Source organism: Oncorhynchus keta, chromosome 11 (assembly GCF_023373465.1).
Source record: "Oncorhynchus keta strain PuntledgeMale-10-30-2019 chromosome 11, Oket_V2, whole genome shotgun sequence".
Lineage (NCBI taxonomy): Eukaryota > Metazoa > Chordata > Actinopteri > Salmoniformes > Salmonidae > Oncorhynchus > Oncorhynchus keta.
In genome coordinates this window covers 328,209-342,792 of record NC_068431.1, presented here as the reverse complement: position 1 = coordinate 342,792, position 14,584 = coordinate 328,209, and the positions used below count along the sequence as shown (strand labels likewise).

General features: G+C 54.6%; 1 protein-coding gene across 1 annotated transcript in view; it reads right to left on the bottom strand.

Annotated features, from left to right (window-relative positions):
* The window catches only part of LOC127906209 (serine/threonine-protein kinase DCLK1-like), an 80,001-nt gene that overhangs the window by 4,396 nt on the left and 61,021 nt on the right, over positions 1 to 14,584 (bottom strand). The window lies entirely within an intron of this gene.

Sequence of the window (14,584 nt, the reverse complement as noted above, 5' to 3'; positions counted from 1 at the left end):
CCTGTTATATTACTGTCTCAGAACAACAGCAGTATTACCTAGAACCCTGTTATATTACTGTCTCAGAACAACAGCAGTATTACCTAGAACCCTGTTATATTACTGTATCAGAACAACAGCAGTATTACCTAGAACCAAGTTATATTACTCAAATAATCAAAGGCTTGACGATGAGTTGGCTATTTGAATCAGCTGTTTAGTTCTGGGGCAAATACCAAAACCAGTCAAATATAAACCCATGTTTTTCAATGCATGTACACTCTTAGAAAAACGGTGCTAAGTAGAACCATACAGGGTCGGTTAGTAGAACCATACAGGGTCGGTTAGTAGAACCATACAGGGTTGGTCAGTAGAACCATACAGGGTTGGTCAGTAGAACCATACAGGGTTGGTCAGTAGAACCATACAGGGTCGGTTAGTAGAACCATACAGGGTTGGTCAGTAGAACCATACAGGGTTGGTTAGTAGAACCATACAGGGTTGGTCAGTAGAACCATACAGGGTCGGTCAGTAGAACCATACAGGGTTGGTCAGTAGAACCATACAGGGTTGGTCAGTAGAACCATACAGGGTTGGTTAGAAGAACCATACAGGGTTGGTCAGTAGAACCATACAGGGTTGGTCAGTAGAACCATACAGGGTTGGTCAGTAGAACCATACAGGGCCGGTTAGAAGAACCATACAGGGTTGGTCAGTAGAACCATACAGGGTTGGTCAGTAGAACCATACAGGGTTGGTCAGTAGAACCATACAGGGTTGGTCAGTAGAACCATACAGGGTTGGTTAGTAGAACCATACAGGGTTGGTCAGTAGAACCATACAGGGTTGGTCAGTAGAACCATACAGGGTCGGTTAGTAGAACCATACAGGGTTGGTCAGTAGAACCATACAGGGTTGGTTAGTAGAACCATACAGGGTTGGTCAGTAGAACCATACAGGGTTGGTTAGTAGAACCATACAGGGTTGGTCAGTAGAACCATACAGGGTCGGTTAGTAGAACCATACAGGGTTGGTCAGTAGAACCATACAGGGTTGGTCAGTAGAACCATACAGGGTCGGTTAGTAGAACCATACAGGGTTGGTCAGTAGAACCATACAGGGTTGGTCAGTAGAACCATACAGGGTTGGTCAGTATAACCATACAGGGTTGGTCAGTAGAACCATACAGGGTTGGTCAGTAGAACCATACAGGGTGGTCAGTAGAACCATACAGGGTTGGTCAGTAATAATAATAATCATAATAATAGAACCATACAGGGTAGGTTAGTAGAACCATACAGGGTTGGTCAGTAGAACCATACAGGGTCGGTTAGTAGAACCATACAGGGTTGGTCAGTAGAACCATACAGGGTCGGTTAGTAGAACCATACAGGGTTGGTCAGTAGAACCATACAGGGTTGGTCAGTAGAACCATACAGGGTCGGTTAGTAGAACCATACAGGGTTGGTCAGTAGAACCATACAGGGTTGGTCAGTAGAACCATACAGGGTTGGTCAGTAGAACCATACAGGGTTGGTTAGTAGAACCATACAGGGTTGGTCAGTAGAACCATACAGGGTTGGTCAGTAGAACCATACAGGGTTGGTCAGTAGAACCATACAGGGTCGGTTAGTAGAACCATACAGGGTTGGTCAGTAGAACCATACAGGGTTGGTTAGTAGAACCATACAGGGTTGGTCAGTAGAACCATACAGGGTTGGTCAGTAGAACCATACAGGGTCGGTCAGTAGAACCATACAGGGTCGGTCAGTAGAACCATACAGGGTTGGTCAGTAGAACCATACAGGGTTGGTCAGTAGAACCATACAGGGTCGGTCAGTAGAACCATACAGGGTTGGTCAGTAGAACCATACAGGGTTGGTCAGTAGAACCATACAGGGTTGGTCAGTAGAACCATACAGGGTTGGTTAGTAGAACCATACAGGGTTGGTCAGTAGAACCATACGGGGTTGGTCAGTAGAACCATACAGGGTTGGTCAGTAGAACCATACAGGGTTGGTCAGTAGAACCATACAGGGTTGGTCAGTAGAACCATACAGGGTTGGTTAGTAGAACCATACAGGGTCGGTTAGTAGAACCATACAGGGTTGGTCAGTAGAACCATACAGGGTCGGTTAGTAGAACCTTACAGGGTTGGTCAGTAGAACCATACAGGGTTGGTTAGTAGAACCATACAGGGTTGGTCAGTAGAACCATACAGGGTTGGTCAGTAGAACCATACGGGGTTGGTCAGTAGAACCATACAGGGTTGGTCAGTAGAACCATACAGGGTTGGTCAGTAGAACCATACAGGGTTGGTCAGTAGAACCATACAGGGTTGGTTAGTAGAACCATACAGGGTTGGTTAGTAGAACCATACAGGGTTGGTCAGTAGAACCATACAGGGTTGGTCAGTAGAACCATACAGGGTTGGTCAGTAGAACCATACAGGGTTGGTCAGTAGAACCATACAGGGTTGGTCAGTAGAACCATACAGGGTCGGTTAGTAGAACCATACAGGGTTGGTCAGTAGAACCATACAGGGTCGGTTAGTAGAACCATACAGGGTTGGTCAGTAGAACCATACAGGGTTGGTTAGTAGAACCATACAGGGTCGGTCAGTAGAACCATACAGGGTTGGTTAGTAGAACCATACAGGGTTGGTTAGTAGAACCATACAGGGTTGGTCAGTAGAACCATACAGGGTTGGTCAGTAGAACCATACAGGGTTGGTCAGTAGAACCATACAGGGTTGGTCAGTAGAACCATACAGGGTTGGTCAGTAGAACCATACAGGGTTGGTTAGTAGAACCATACAGGGTCGGTCAGTAGAACCATACAGGGTCGGTCAGTAGAACCATACAGGGTTGGTTAGTAGAACCATACAGGGTTGGTTAGTAGAACCATACAGGGTTGGTCAGTAGAACCATACAGGGTTGGTCAGTAGAACCATACAGGGTTGGTCAGTAGAACTACACAGGGTTGATTAGTAGAACCATACAGGGTTTGTTAGTAGAACCATACAGGGTTGGTCCGTAGAACCATACAGGGTTTGTTAGTAGAACCATACAGGGTCGGTTAGTAGAACCATACAGGGTCGGTTAGTAGAACCATACAGGGTTGGTCAGTAGAACCATACAGGGTCGGTCAGTAGAACTACACAGGGTTCTTCGGTTTGTCCCCATAGAGGAACCATTTTTGGTGCAGAGGGTTCTACCTGGAACCCTCAATGAAGGATTCTTCATAGAATCCCCTGTAAATGGGTCTACCTAGAACCCTCAATGAACAGTTCCACTAGTGGTTAGAGTGTGGAGGCGGCAGGGTAGTCTAGTGGTTAGAGTGTAGAGGCGGCAGGTAGCCTAGTGGTTAGAGTGTAGGGGCGGCAGGGTAGTCTAGTGGTTAGAGTGTAGAGGCGGCAGGTAGCCTAGTGGTTAGAGTGTAGAGGCGGCAGGTAGCCTAGTGGTTAGAGTGTAGGGGCGGCAGGGTAGTCTAGTGGTTAGAGTGTAGAGGCGGCAGGTAGCCTAGTGGTTAGAGTGTAGAGGCGGCAGGTAGTCTAGTGGTTAGAGTGTAGAGGCGGCAGGGTAGCCTAGTCGTTAGAGTGTAGAGGCGGCAGGTAGTCTAGTGGTTAGAGTGTAGAGGCGGCAGGTAGCCTAGTGGTTAGAGTGTAGAGGCGGCAGGGTAGCCTAGTCGTTAGAGCGTTGGCCTAGTAACCGGAAGGTTGCAAGTTCAAACCCCCGAGCTGACAAGGTACAAATCTGTCGTTCTTCCCCTGAACAGGCAGTTAACCCACTGTTCCCAGGCCGTCATTGAAAATAAGAATTTGTTCTTAACTGACTTGTCTAGTTCAATAAAATAAAGAGGAACTAGCTCACTAGCTTGATAAACATTGTTGACAATTCCAATTAGGCTCGCTAGAGAAATTATACAGCCAACATTTATGCTATATCGACGCTGTTACAATAACCATACAGTTGGATCATACATGATGTTATGTGTTGAAAGGAATGGAAGTCGCGTGCAATTTCAATGTTATTTCAGTTGCTTTACGTCTCTGCAAATTTGCCTGAGATAATCTCACTGCAACACGGCTCACAGAGTCCCAGCCAACTCATCCTACTGGCTCCCAACACGGCTCACAGAGTCCCAGCCAACTCATCCTACTGGCTCCCAACACGGCTCACAGAGTCCCAGCCAACTCATCCTACTGGCTCCCAACACGGCTCACAGAGTCCCAGCCAACTCATCCTACTGGCTCCCAACACGGCTCACAGAGTCCCAGCCAACTCATCCTACTGGCTCCCAACATGGCTCACAGAGTCCCAGCCAACTCATCCTACTGGCTCCCAACACGGCTCACAGAGTCCCAGCCAACTCATCCTACTGGCTCCCAACACGGCTCACAGAGTCCCAGCCAACTCATCCTACTGGCTCCCAACATGGCTCACAGAGTCCCAGCCAACTCATCCTACTGGCTCCCAACATGGCTCACAGAGTCCCAGCCAACTCATCCTACTGGCTCCCAACACGGCTCACAGAGTCCCAGCCAACTCATCCTACTGGCTCCCAACACGGCTCACAGAGTCCCAGCCAACTCATCCTACTGGCTCCCAACACGGCTCACAGAGTCCCAGCCAACTCATCCTACTGGCTCCCAACATGGCTCACAGAGTCCCAGCCAACTCATCCTACTGGCTCCCAACACGGCTCACAGAGTCCCAGCCAACTCATCCTACTGGCTCCCAACACGGCTCACAGAGTCCCAGCCAACTCATCCTACTGGCTCCCAACACGGCTCACAGAGTCCCAGCCAACTCATCCTACTGGCTCCCAACATGGCTCACAGAGTCCCAGCCAACTCATCCTACTGGCTCCCAACACGGCTCACAGAGTCCCAGCCAACTCATCCTACTGGCTCCCAACACGGCTCACAGAGTCCCAGCCAACTCATCCTACTGGCTCCCAACACGGCTCACAGAGTCCCAGCCAACTCATCCTACTGGCTCCCAACACGGCTCACAGAGTCCCAGCCAACTCATCCTACTGGCTCCCAACACGGCTCACAGAGTCCCAGCCAACTCATCCTACTGGCTCCCAACACGGCTCACAGAGTCCCAGCCAACTCATCCTACTGGCTCCCAACATGGCTCACAGAGTCCCAGCCAACTCATCCTACTGGCTCCCAACACGGCTCACAGAGTCCCAGCCAACTCATCCTACTGGCTCCCAACACGGCTCACAGAGTCCCAGCCAACTCATCCTACTGGCTCCCAACACGGCTCACAGAGTCCCAGCCAACTCATCCTACTGGCTCCCAACACGGCTCACAGAGTCCCAGCCAACTCATCCTACTGGCTCCCAACACGGCTCACAGAGTCCCAGCCAACTCATCCTACTGGCTCCCAACACGGCTCACAGAGTCCCAGCCAACTCATCCTACTGGCTCCCAACACGGCTCACAGAGTCCCAGCCAACTCATCCTACTGGCTCCCAACACGGCTCACAGAGTCCCAGCCAACTCATCCTACTGGCTCCCAACACGGCTCACAGAGTCCCAGCCAACTCATCCTACTGGCTCCCAACACGGCTCACAGAGTCCCAGCCAACTCATCCTACTGGCTCCCAACACGGCTCACAGAGTCCCAGCCAACTCATCCTACTGGCTCCCAACACGGCTCACAGAGTCCCAGCCAACTCATCCTACTGGCTCCCAACACGGCTCACAGAGTCCCAGCCAACTCATCCTACTGGCTCCCAACACGGCTCACAGAGTCCCAGCCAACTCATCCTACTGGCTCCCAACATGGCTCACAGAGTCCCAGCCAACTCATCCTACTGGCTCCCAACACGGCTCACAGAGTCCCAGCCAACTCATCCTACTGGCTCCCAACACGGCTCACAGAGTCCCAGCCAACTCATCCTACTGGCTCCCAACATGGCTCACAGAGTCCCAGCCAACTCATCCTACTGGCTCCCAACATGGCTCACAGAGTCCCAGCCAACTCATCCTACTGGCTCCCAACACGGCTCACAGAGTCCCAGCCAACTCATCCTACTGGCTCCCAACACGGCTCACAGAGTCCCAGCCAACTCATCCTACTGGCTCCCAACATGGCTCACAGAGTCCCAGCCAACTCATCCTACTGGCTCCCAACACGGCTCACAGAGTCCCAGCCAACTCATCCTACTGGCTCCCAACACGGCTCACAGAGTCCCAGCCAACTCATCCTACTGGCTCCCAACACGGCTCACAGAGTCCCAGCCAACTCATCCTACTGGCTCCCAACACGGCTCACAGAGTCCCAGCCAACTCATCCTACTGGCTCCCAACACGGCTCACAGAGTCCCAGCCAACTCATCCTACTGGCTCCCAACACGGCTCACAGAGTCCCAGCCAACTCATCCTACTGGCTCCCAACACGGCTCACAGAGTCCCAGCCAACTCATCCTACTGGCTCCCAACACGGCTCACAGAGTCCCAGCCAACTCATCCTACTGGCTCCCAACACGGCTCACAGAGTCCCAGCCAACTCATCCTACTGGCTCCCAACATGGCTCACAGAGTCCCAGCCAACTCATCCTACTGGCTCCCAACACGGCTCACAGAGTCCCAGCCAACTCATCCTACTGGCTCCCAACACTGGCTCACAGAGTCCCAGCCAACTCATCCTACTGGCTCCCAACACGGCTCACAGAGTCCCAGCCAACTCATCCTACTGGCTCCCAACATGGCTCACAGAGTCCCAGCCAACTCATCCTACTGGCTCCCAACACGGCTCACAGAGTCCCAGCCAACTCATCCTACTGGCTCCCAACACGGCTCACAGAGTCCCAGCCAACTCATCCTACTGGCTCCCAACACGGCTCACAGAGTCCCAGCCAACTCATCCTACTGGCTCCCAACATGGCTCACAGAGTCCCAGCCAACTCATCCTACTGGCTCCCAATCCACTGGCTCACAGAGTCCCAGCCAACTCATCCTACTGGCTCCCAACACGGCTCACAGAGTCCCAGCCAACTCATCCTACTGGCTCCCAACACGGCTCACAGAGTCCCAGCCAACTCATCCTACTGGCTCCCAACACGGCTCACAGAGTCCCAGCCAACTCATCCTACTGGCTCCCAACTCACGGCTCACAGAGTCCCAGCCAACTCATCCTACTGGCTCCCAACACGGCTCACAGAGTCCCAGCCAACTCATCCTACTGGCTCCCAACACGGCTCACAGAGTCCCAGCCAACTCATCCTACTGGCTCCCAACACGGCTCACAGAGTCCCAGCCAACTCATCCTACTGGCTCCCAACACGGCTCACAGAGTCCCAGCCAACTCATCCTACTGGCTCCCAACACGGCTCACAGAGTCCCAGCCAACTCATCCTACTGGCTCCCAACATGGCTCACAGAGTCCCAGCCAACTCATCCTACTGGCTCCCAACACGGCTCACAGAGTCCCAGCCAACTCATCCTACTGGCTCCCAACATGGCTCACAGAGTCCCAGCCAACTCATCCTACTGGCTCCCAACACGGCTCACAGAGTCCCAGCCAACTCATCCTACTGGCTCCCAACATGGCTCACAGAGTCCCAGCCAACTCATCCTACTGGCTCCCAACACGGCTCACAGAGTCCCAGCCAACTCATCCTACTGGCTCCCAACACGGCTCACAGAGTCCCAGCCAACTCATCCTACTGGCTCCCAACACGGCTCACAGAGTCCCAGCCAACTCATCCTACTGGCTCCCAACACGGCTCACAGAGTCCCAGCCAACTCATCCTACTGGCTCCCAACACGGCTCACAGAGTCCCAGCCAACTCATCCTACTGGCTCCCAACACGGCTCACAGAGTCCCAGCCAACTCATCCTACTGGCTCCCAACACGGCTCACAGAGTCCCAGCCAACTCATCCTACTGGCTCCCAACACGGCTCACAGAGTCCCAGCCAACTCATCCTACTGGCTCCCAACACGGCTCACAGAGTCCCAGCCAACTCATCCTACTGGCTCCCAACACGGCTCACAGAGTCCCAGCCAACTCATCCTACTGGCTCCCAACACGGCTCACAGAGTCCCAGCCAACTCATCCTACTGGCTCCCAACACGGCTCACAGAGTCCCAGCCAACTCATCCTACTGGCTCCCAACACGGCTCACAGAGTCCCAGCCAACTCATCCTACTGGCTCCCAACACGGCTCACAGAGTCCCAGCCAACTCATCCTACTGGCTCCCAACACGGCTCACAGAGTCCCAGCCAACTCATCCTACTGGCTCCCAACACGGCTCACAGAGTCCCAGCCAACTCATCCTACTGGCTCCCAACACGGCTCACAGAGTCCCAGCCAACTCATCCTACTGGCTCCCAACACGGCTCACAGAGTCCCAGCCAACTCATCCTACTGGCTCCCAACACGGCTCACAGAGTCCCAGCCAACTCATCCTACTGGCTCCCAACACTGGCTCACAGAGTCCCAGCCAACTCATCCTACTGGCTCCCAACACGGCTCACAGAGTCCCAGCCAACTCATCCTACTGGCTCCCAACACGGCTCACAGAGTCCCAGCCAACTCATCCTACTGGCTCCCAACACGGCTCACAGAGTCCCAGCCAACTCATCCTACTGGCTCCCAACACGGCTCACAGAGTCCCAGCCAACTCATCCCTACTGGCTCCCAACACGGCTCACAGAGTCCCAGCCAACTCATCCTACTGGCTCCCAACACGGCTCACAGAGTCCCAGCCAACTCATCCTACTGGCTCCCAACACGGCTCACAGAGTCCCAGCCAACTCATCCTACTGGCTCCCAACACGGCTCACAGAGTCCCAGCCAACTCATCCTACTGGCTCCCAACACGGCTCACAGAGTCCCAGCCAACTCATCCTACTGGCTCCCAACACGGCTCACAGAGTCCCAGCCAACTCATCCTACTGGCTCCCAACACGGCTCACAGAGTCCCAGCCAACTCATCCTACTGGCTCCCAACACGGCTCACAGAGTCCCAGCCAACTCATCCTACTGGCTCCCAACACGGCTCACAGAGTCCCAGCCAACTCATCCTACTGGCTCCCAACACGGCTCACAGAGTCCCAGCCAACTCATCCTACTGGCTCCCAACACGGCTCACAGAGTCCCAGCCAACTCATCCTACTGGCTCCCAACACGGCTCACAGAGTCCCAGCCAACTCATCCTACTGGCTCCCAACACGGCTCACAGAGTCCCAGCCAACTCATCCTACTGGCTCCCAACACGGCTCACAGAGTCCCAGCCAACTCATCCTACTGGCTCCCAACACGGCTCACAGAGTCCCAGCCAACTCATCCTACTGGCTCCCAACACGGCTCACAGAGTCCCAGCCAACTCATCCTACTGGCTCCCAACACGGCTCACAGAGTCCCAGCCAACTCATCCTACTGGCTCCCAACACGGCTCACAGAGTCCCAGCCAACTCATCCTACTGGCTCCCAACACGGCTCACAGAGTCCCAGCCAACTCATCCTACTGGCTCCCAACACGGCTCACAGAGTCCCAGCCAACTCATCCTACTGGCTCCCAACACGGCTCACAGAGTCCCAGCCAACTCATCCTACTGGCTCCCAACACGGCTCACAGAGTCCCAGCCAACTCATCCTACTGGCTCCCAACACGGCTCACAGAGTCCCAGCCAACTCATCCTACTGGCTCCCAACACGGCTCACAGAGTCCCAGCCAACTCATCCTACTGGCTCCCAACACGGCTCACAGAGTCCCAGCCAACTCATCCTACTGGCTCCCAACACGGCTCACAGAGTCCCAGCCAACTCATCCTACTGGCTCCCAACACGGCTCACAGAGTCCCAGCCAACTCATCCTACTGGCTCCCAACACGGCTCACAGAGTCCCAGCCAACTCATCCTACTGGCTCCCAACACGGCTCACAGAGTCCCAGCCAACTCATCCTACTGGCTCCCAACACGGCTCACAGAGTCCCAGCCAACTCATCCTACTGGCTCCCAACACGGCTCACAGAGTCCCAGCCAACTCATCCTACTGGCTCCCAACACGGCTCACAGAGTCCCAGCCAACTCATCCTACTGGCTCCCAACACGGCTCACAGAGTCCCAGCCAACTCATCCTACTGGCTCCCAACACGGCTCACAGAGTCCCAGCCAACTCATCCTACTGGCTCCCAACACGGCTCACAGAGTCCCAGCCAACTCATCCTACTGGCTCCCAACACGGCTCACAGAGTCCCAGCCAACTCATCCTACTGGCTCCCAACACGGCTCACAGAGTCCCAGCCAACTCATCCTACTGGCTCCCAACACGGCTCACAGAGTCCCAGCCAACTCATCCTACTGGCTCCCAACACGGCTCACAGAGTCCCAGCCAACTCATCCTACTGGCTCCCAACACGGCTCACAGAGTCCCAGCCAACTCATCCTACTGGCTCCCAACACGGCTCACAGAGTCCCAGCCAACTCATCCTACTGGCTCCCAACACGGCTCACAGAGTCCCAGCCAACTCATCCTACTGGCTCCCAACACGGCTCACAGAGTCCCAGCCAACTCATCCTACTGGCTCCCAACACGGCTCACAGAGTCCCAGCCAACTCATCCTACTGGCTCCCAACACGGCTCACAGAGTCCCAGCCAACTCATCCTACTGGCTCCCAACACGGCTCACAGAGTCCCAGCCAACTCATCCTACTGGCTCCCAACATGGCTCACAGAGTCCCAGCCAACTCATCCTACTGGCTCCCAACACGGCTCACAGAGTCCCAGCCAACTCATCCTACTGGCTCCCAACACGGCTCACAGAGTCCCAGCCAACTCATCCTACTGGCTCCCAACACGGCTCACAGAGTCCCAGCCAACTCATCCTACTGGCTCCCAACACGGCTCACAGAGTCCCAGCCAACTCATCCTACTGGCTCCCAACATGGCTCACAGAGTCCCAGCCAACTCATCCTACTGGCTCCCAACATGGCTCACAGAGTCCCAGCCAACTCATCCTACTGGCTCCCAACATGGCTCACAGAGTCCCAGCCAACTCATCCTACTGGCTCCCAACATGGCTCACAGAGTCCCAGCCAACTCATCCTACTGGCTCCCAACACGGCTCACAGAGTCCCAGCCAACTCATCCTACTGGCTCCCAACACGGCTCACAGAGTCCCAGCCAACTCATCCTACTGGCTCCCTCTGTCAAGAGTCCCAGCCAACTCATCCTACTGGCTCCCAACACGGCTCACAGAGTCCCAGCCAACTCATCCTACTGGCTCCCAACTGGCTCACAGAGTCCCAGCCAACTCATCCTACTGGCTCCCAACCGGCTCACAGAGTCCCAGCCAACTCATCCTACTGGCTCCCAACACGGCTCACAGAGTCCCAGCCAACTCATCCTACTGGCTCCCAACACGGCTCACAGAGTCCCAGCCAACTCATCCTACTGGCTCCCAACACGGCTCACAGAGTCCCAGCCAACTCCATCCTACTGGCTCCCAACCGGCTCACAGAGTCCCAGCCAACTCATCCTACTGGCTCCCAACACGGCTCACAGAGTCCCAGCCAACTCATCCTACTGGCTCCCAACACGGCTCACAGAGTCCCAGCCAACTCATCCTACTGGCTCCCAACACGGCTCACAGAGTCCCAGCCAACTCATCCTACTGGCTCCCAACACGGCTCACAGAGTCCCAGCCAACTCATCCTACTGGCTCCCAACACGGCTCACAGAGTCCCAGCCAACTCATCCTACTGGCTCCCAACCGGCTCACAGAGTCCCAGCCAACTCATCCTACTGGCTCCCAACTCCTCCACGGCTCACAGAGTCCCAGCCAACTCATCCTACTGGCTCCCAACACGGCTCACAGAGTCCCAGCCAACTCATCCTACTGGCTCCCAACACGGCTCACAGAGTCCCAGCCAACTCATCCTACTGGCTCCCAACCGGCTCACAGAGTCCCAGCCAACTCATCCTACTGGCTCCCAACACGGCTCACAGAGTCCCAGCCAACTCATCCTACTGGCTCCCAACACGGCTCACAGAGTCCCAGCCAACTCATCCTACTGGCTCCCAACACCTCCTCACAGAGTCCCAGCCCTCATCCTACTGCTCCCCGGCTCACAGAGTCCCAGCCAACTCATCCTACTGGCTCGGCTCACCCCAGCCAACTCATCCTACTGGCTCCCCACGGCTCACAGAGTCCCAGCCAACTCATCCTACTGGCTTCACGGCTCACAGAGTCCCAGCCAACTCATCCTACTGGCTCCCTCGGCTCACAGAGTCCCAGCCAACTCATCCTACTGGCTCCCAACACGGCTCACAGAGTCCCAGCCAACTCATCCTACTGGCTCCCAACACGGCTCACAGAGTCCCAGCCAACTCATCCTACTGGCTCCCAACATGGCTCACAGAGTCCCAGCCAACTCATCCTACTGGCTCCCAACATGGCTCACAGAGTCCCAGCCAACTCATCCTACTGGCTCCCAACACGGCTCACAGAGTCCCAGCCAACTCATCCTACTGGCTCCCAACATGGCTCACAGAGTCCCAGCCAACTCATCCTACTGGCTCCCAACTCCTCCGGCTCACAGAGTCCCAGCCAACTCATCCTACTGGCTCCCAACATGGCTCACAGAGTCCCAGCCAACTCATCCTACTGGCTCCCAAACACGGCTCACAGAGTCCCAGCCAACTCATCCTACTGGCTCCCAACACGGCTCACAGAGTCCCAGCCAACTCATCCTACTGGCTCCCAACATGGCTCACAGAGTCCCAGCCAACTCATCCTTGGCTCCCAACATGGCTCACAGAGTCCCAGCCAACTCATCCTACTGGCTCCCAACACGGCTCACAGAGTCCCAGCCAACTCATCCTACTGGCTCCCAACACGGCTCACATAGTCCCAGCCAACTCATCCTACTGGCTTTAACAGGCTCACAGAGTCCCAGCCAACTCATCCTACTGGCTCCCAACATGGCTCACAGAGTCCCAGCCAACTCATCCTACTGGCTCCCAACACGGCTCACAGAGTCCCAGCCAACTCATCCTACTGGCTCCCAACACGGCTCACAGAGTCCCAGCCAACTCATCCTACTGGCTCCCAACACGGCTCACAGAGTCCCAGCCAACTCATCCTACTGGCTCCCAACACGGCTCACAGAGTCCCAGCCAACTCATCCTACTGGCTCCCAACACGGCTCACAGAGTCCCAGCCAACTCATCCTACTGGCTCCCAACACGGCTCACAGAGTCCCAGCCAACTCATCCTACTGGCTCCCAACACGGCTCACAGAGTCCCAGCCAACTCATCCTACTGGCTCCCAACACGGCTCACAGAGTCCCAGCCAACTCATCCTACTGGCTCCCAACACACTTCCTTCCTTTTTTTCCCAACCAAATGTTCATCATTTTTTATCGGGGAAAAATATTATTGTTTTAGTCACTCAAAAGGCTTTTTCCACGTGGGAATCAGAATGCCTCTTCATGTGAGTTTGAAGCAGCAGCAGAATAGTACATTGAAGCCAAACTCAGAATGAACTCAAGACAACACGGACCTGAGGGAGAAACTAGGATCAAATGAATACCGCTCACTCTCTCTTTCTCTGTGAAGGGTTCCTCTCTCCCTCTCCACTCTCCTCCTCTCTCTCTGTGCCTCCTCTCTCTCCCTCTCCCCTCTCCTCCTGTCTCTCTGTGCCTCCTCTCTCTCCCTCTCCCCTCTCCTCCTCTCTCTCTCTCCCTCGTCCTCCTCTCTGTCCCCCGTCCTCCTCTGTCCCCCATCCTCCTCTCTCTCTCTCTCTCTCTCTCTCCCTCTCCCTCTCCCCTCTCCCCTCTCCCCTCTCCTCCTGTCTCTCTGTGCCTCTCTCTCTCCCTCTCCCTCTCCCCTCTCCCCTCTCCCCTCTCCTCCTGTCTCTCTGTGCCTCCTCTCTCTCCCTCTCCCCTCTCCCTCCTCTCTCTCTCTCCCTCGTCCTCCTCTCTGTCCCCCGTCCTCCTCTGTCCCCATCCTCCTCTCTCTCTCTCTCTCTCTCTCTCTCTTTCTCTCCCTCTCCCCTCTCCTCCTCTCTCTCTGTGCCTCCTCTCTCTCCCTCTCCCCTCTCCTCCTCTCTCTCTGTTCCTCCTCTCTCTCCCTCGTCCTCCTCTCTGTCCCCCGTCCTCCTCTGTCCCCCATCCTCCTCTCTCTCTCTTCCTCCTCTCTCTCCCCGTCCTCCTCTCTCTCCCTCAAACCCAACCTTCTCTGCCAAAACTCCCACCTCCCAACATAAAAAATACTACAAACTGTAGTATACTATACAACACACTGTAGTATACTGTAGAATACTATTGTTACTGTAATTTAACTATGCCAATGTGTTTTCATTAATTGAAAACCCTTAATCTATTTTATGAGAATTTGTAAGATTCTTGTTTGCATAAAATAGACGCAGACCAGTCTTTCAATAATAGGTAACAGAATTTATTCTCGGAGCGCGCTGCCACTTCACCACGAGGAACAGTTTATATACAGATCATGACGTCATTTCATTGCTTTAACAGAATCCCCTCCTCTCGACCGGGACAAAGTGAGGTGAAAAGTTCATTCTAACTTACTAACACACTCCCAGGTAACTTTTGCCCCCTCAACATTATCGAT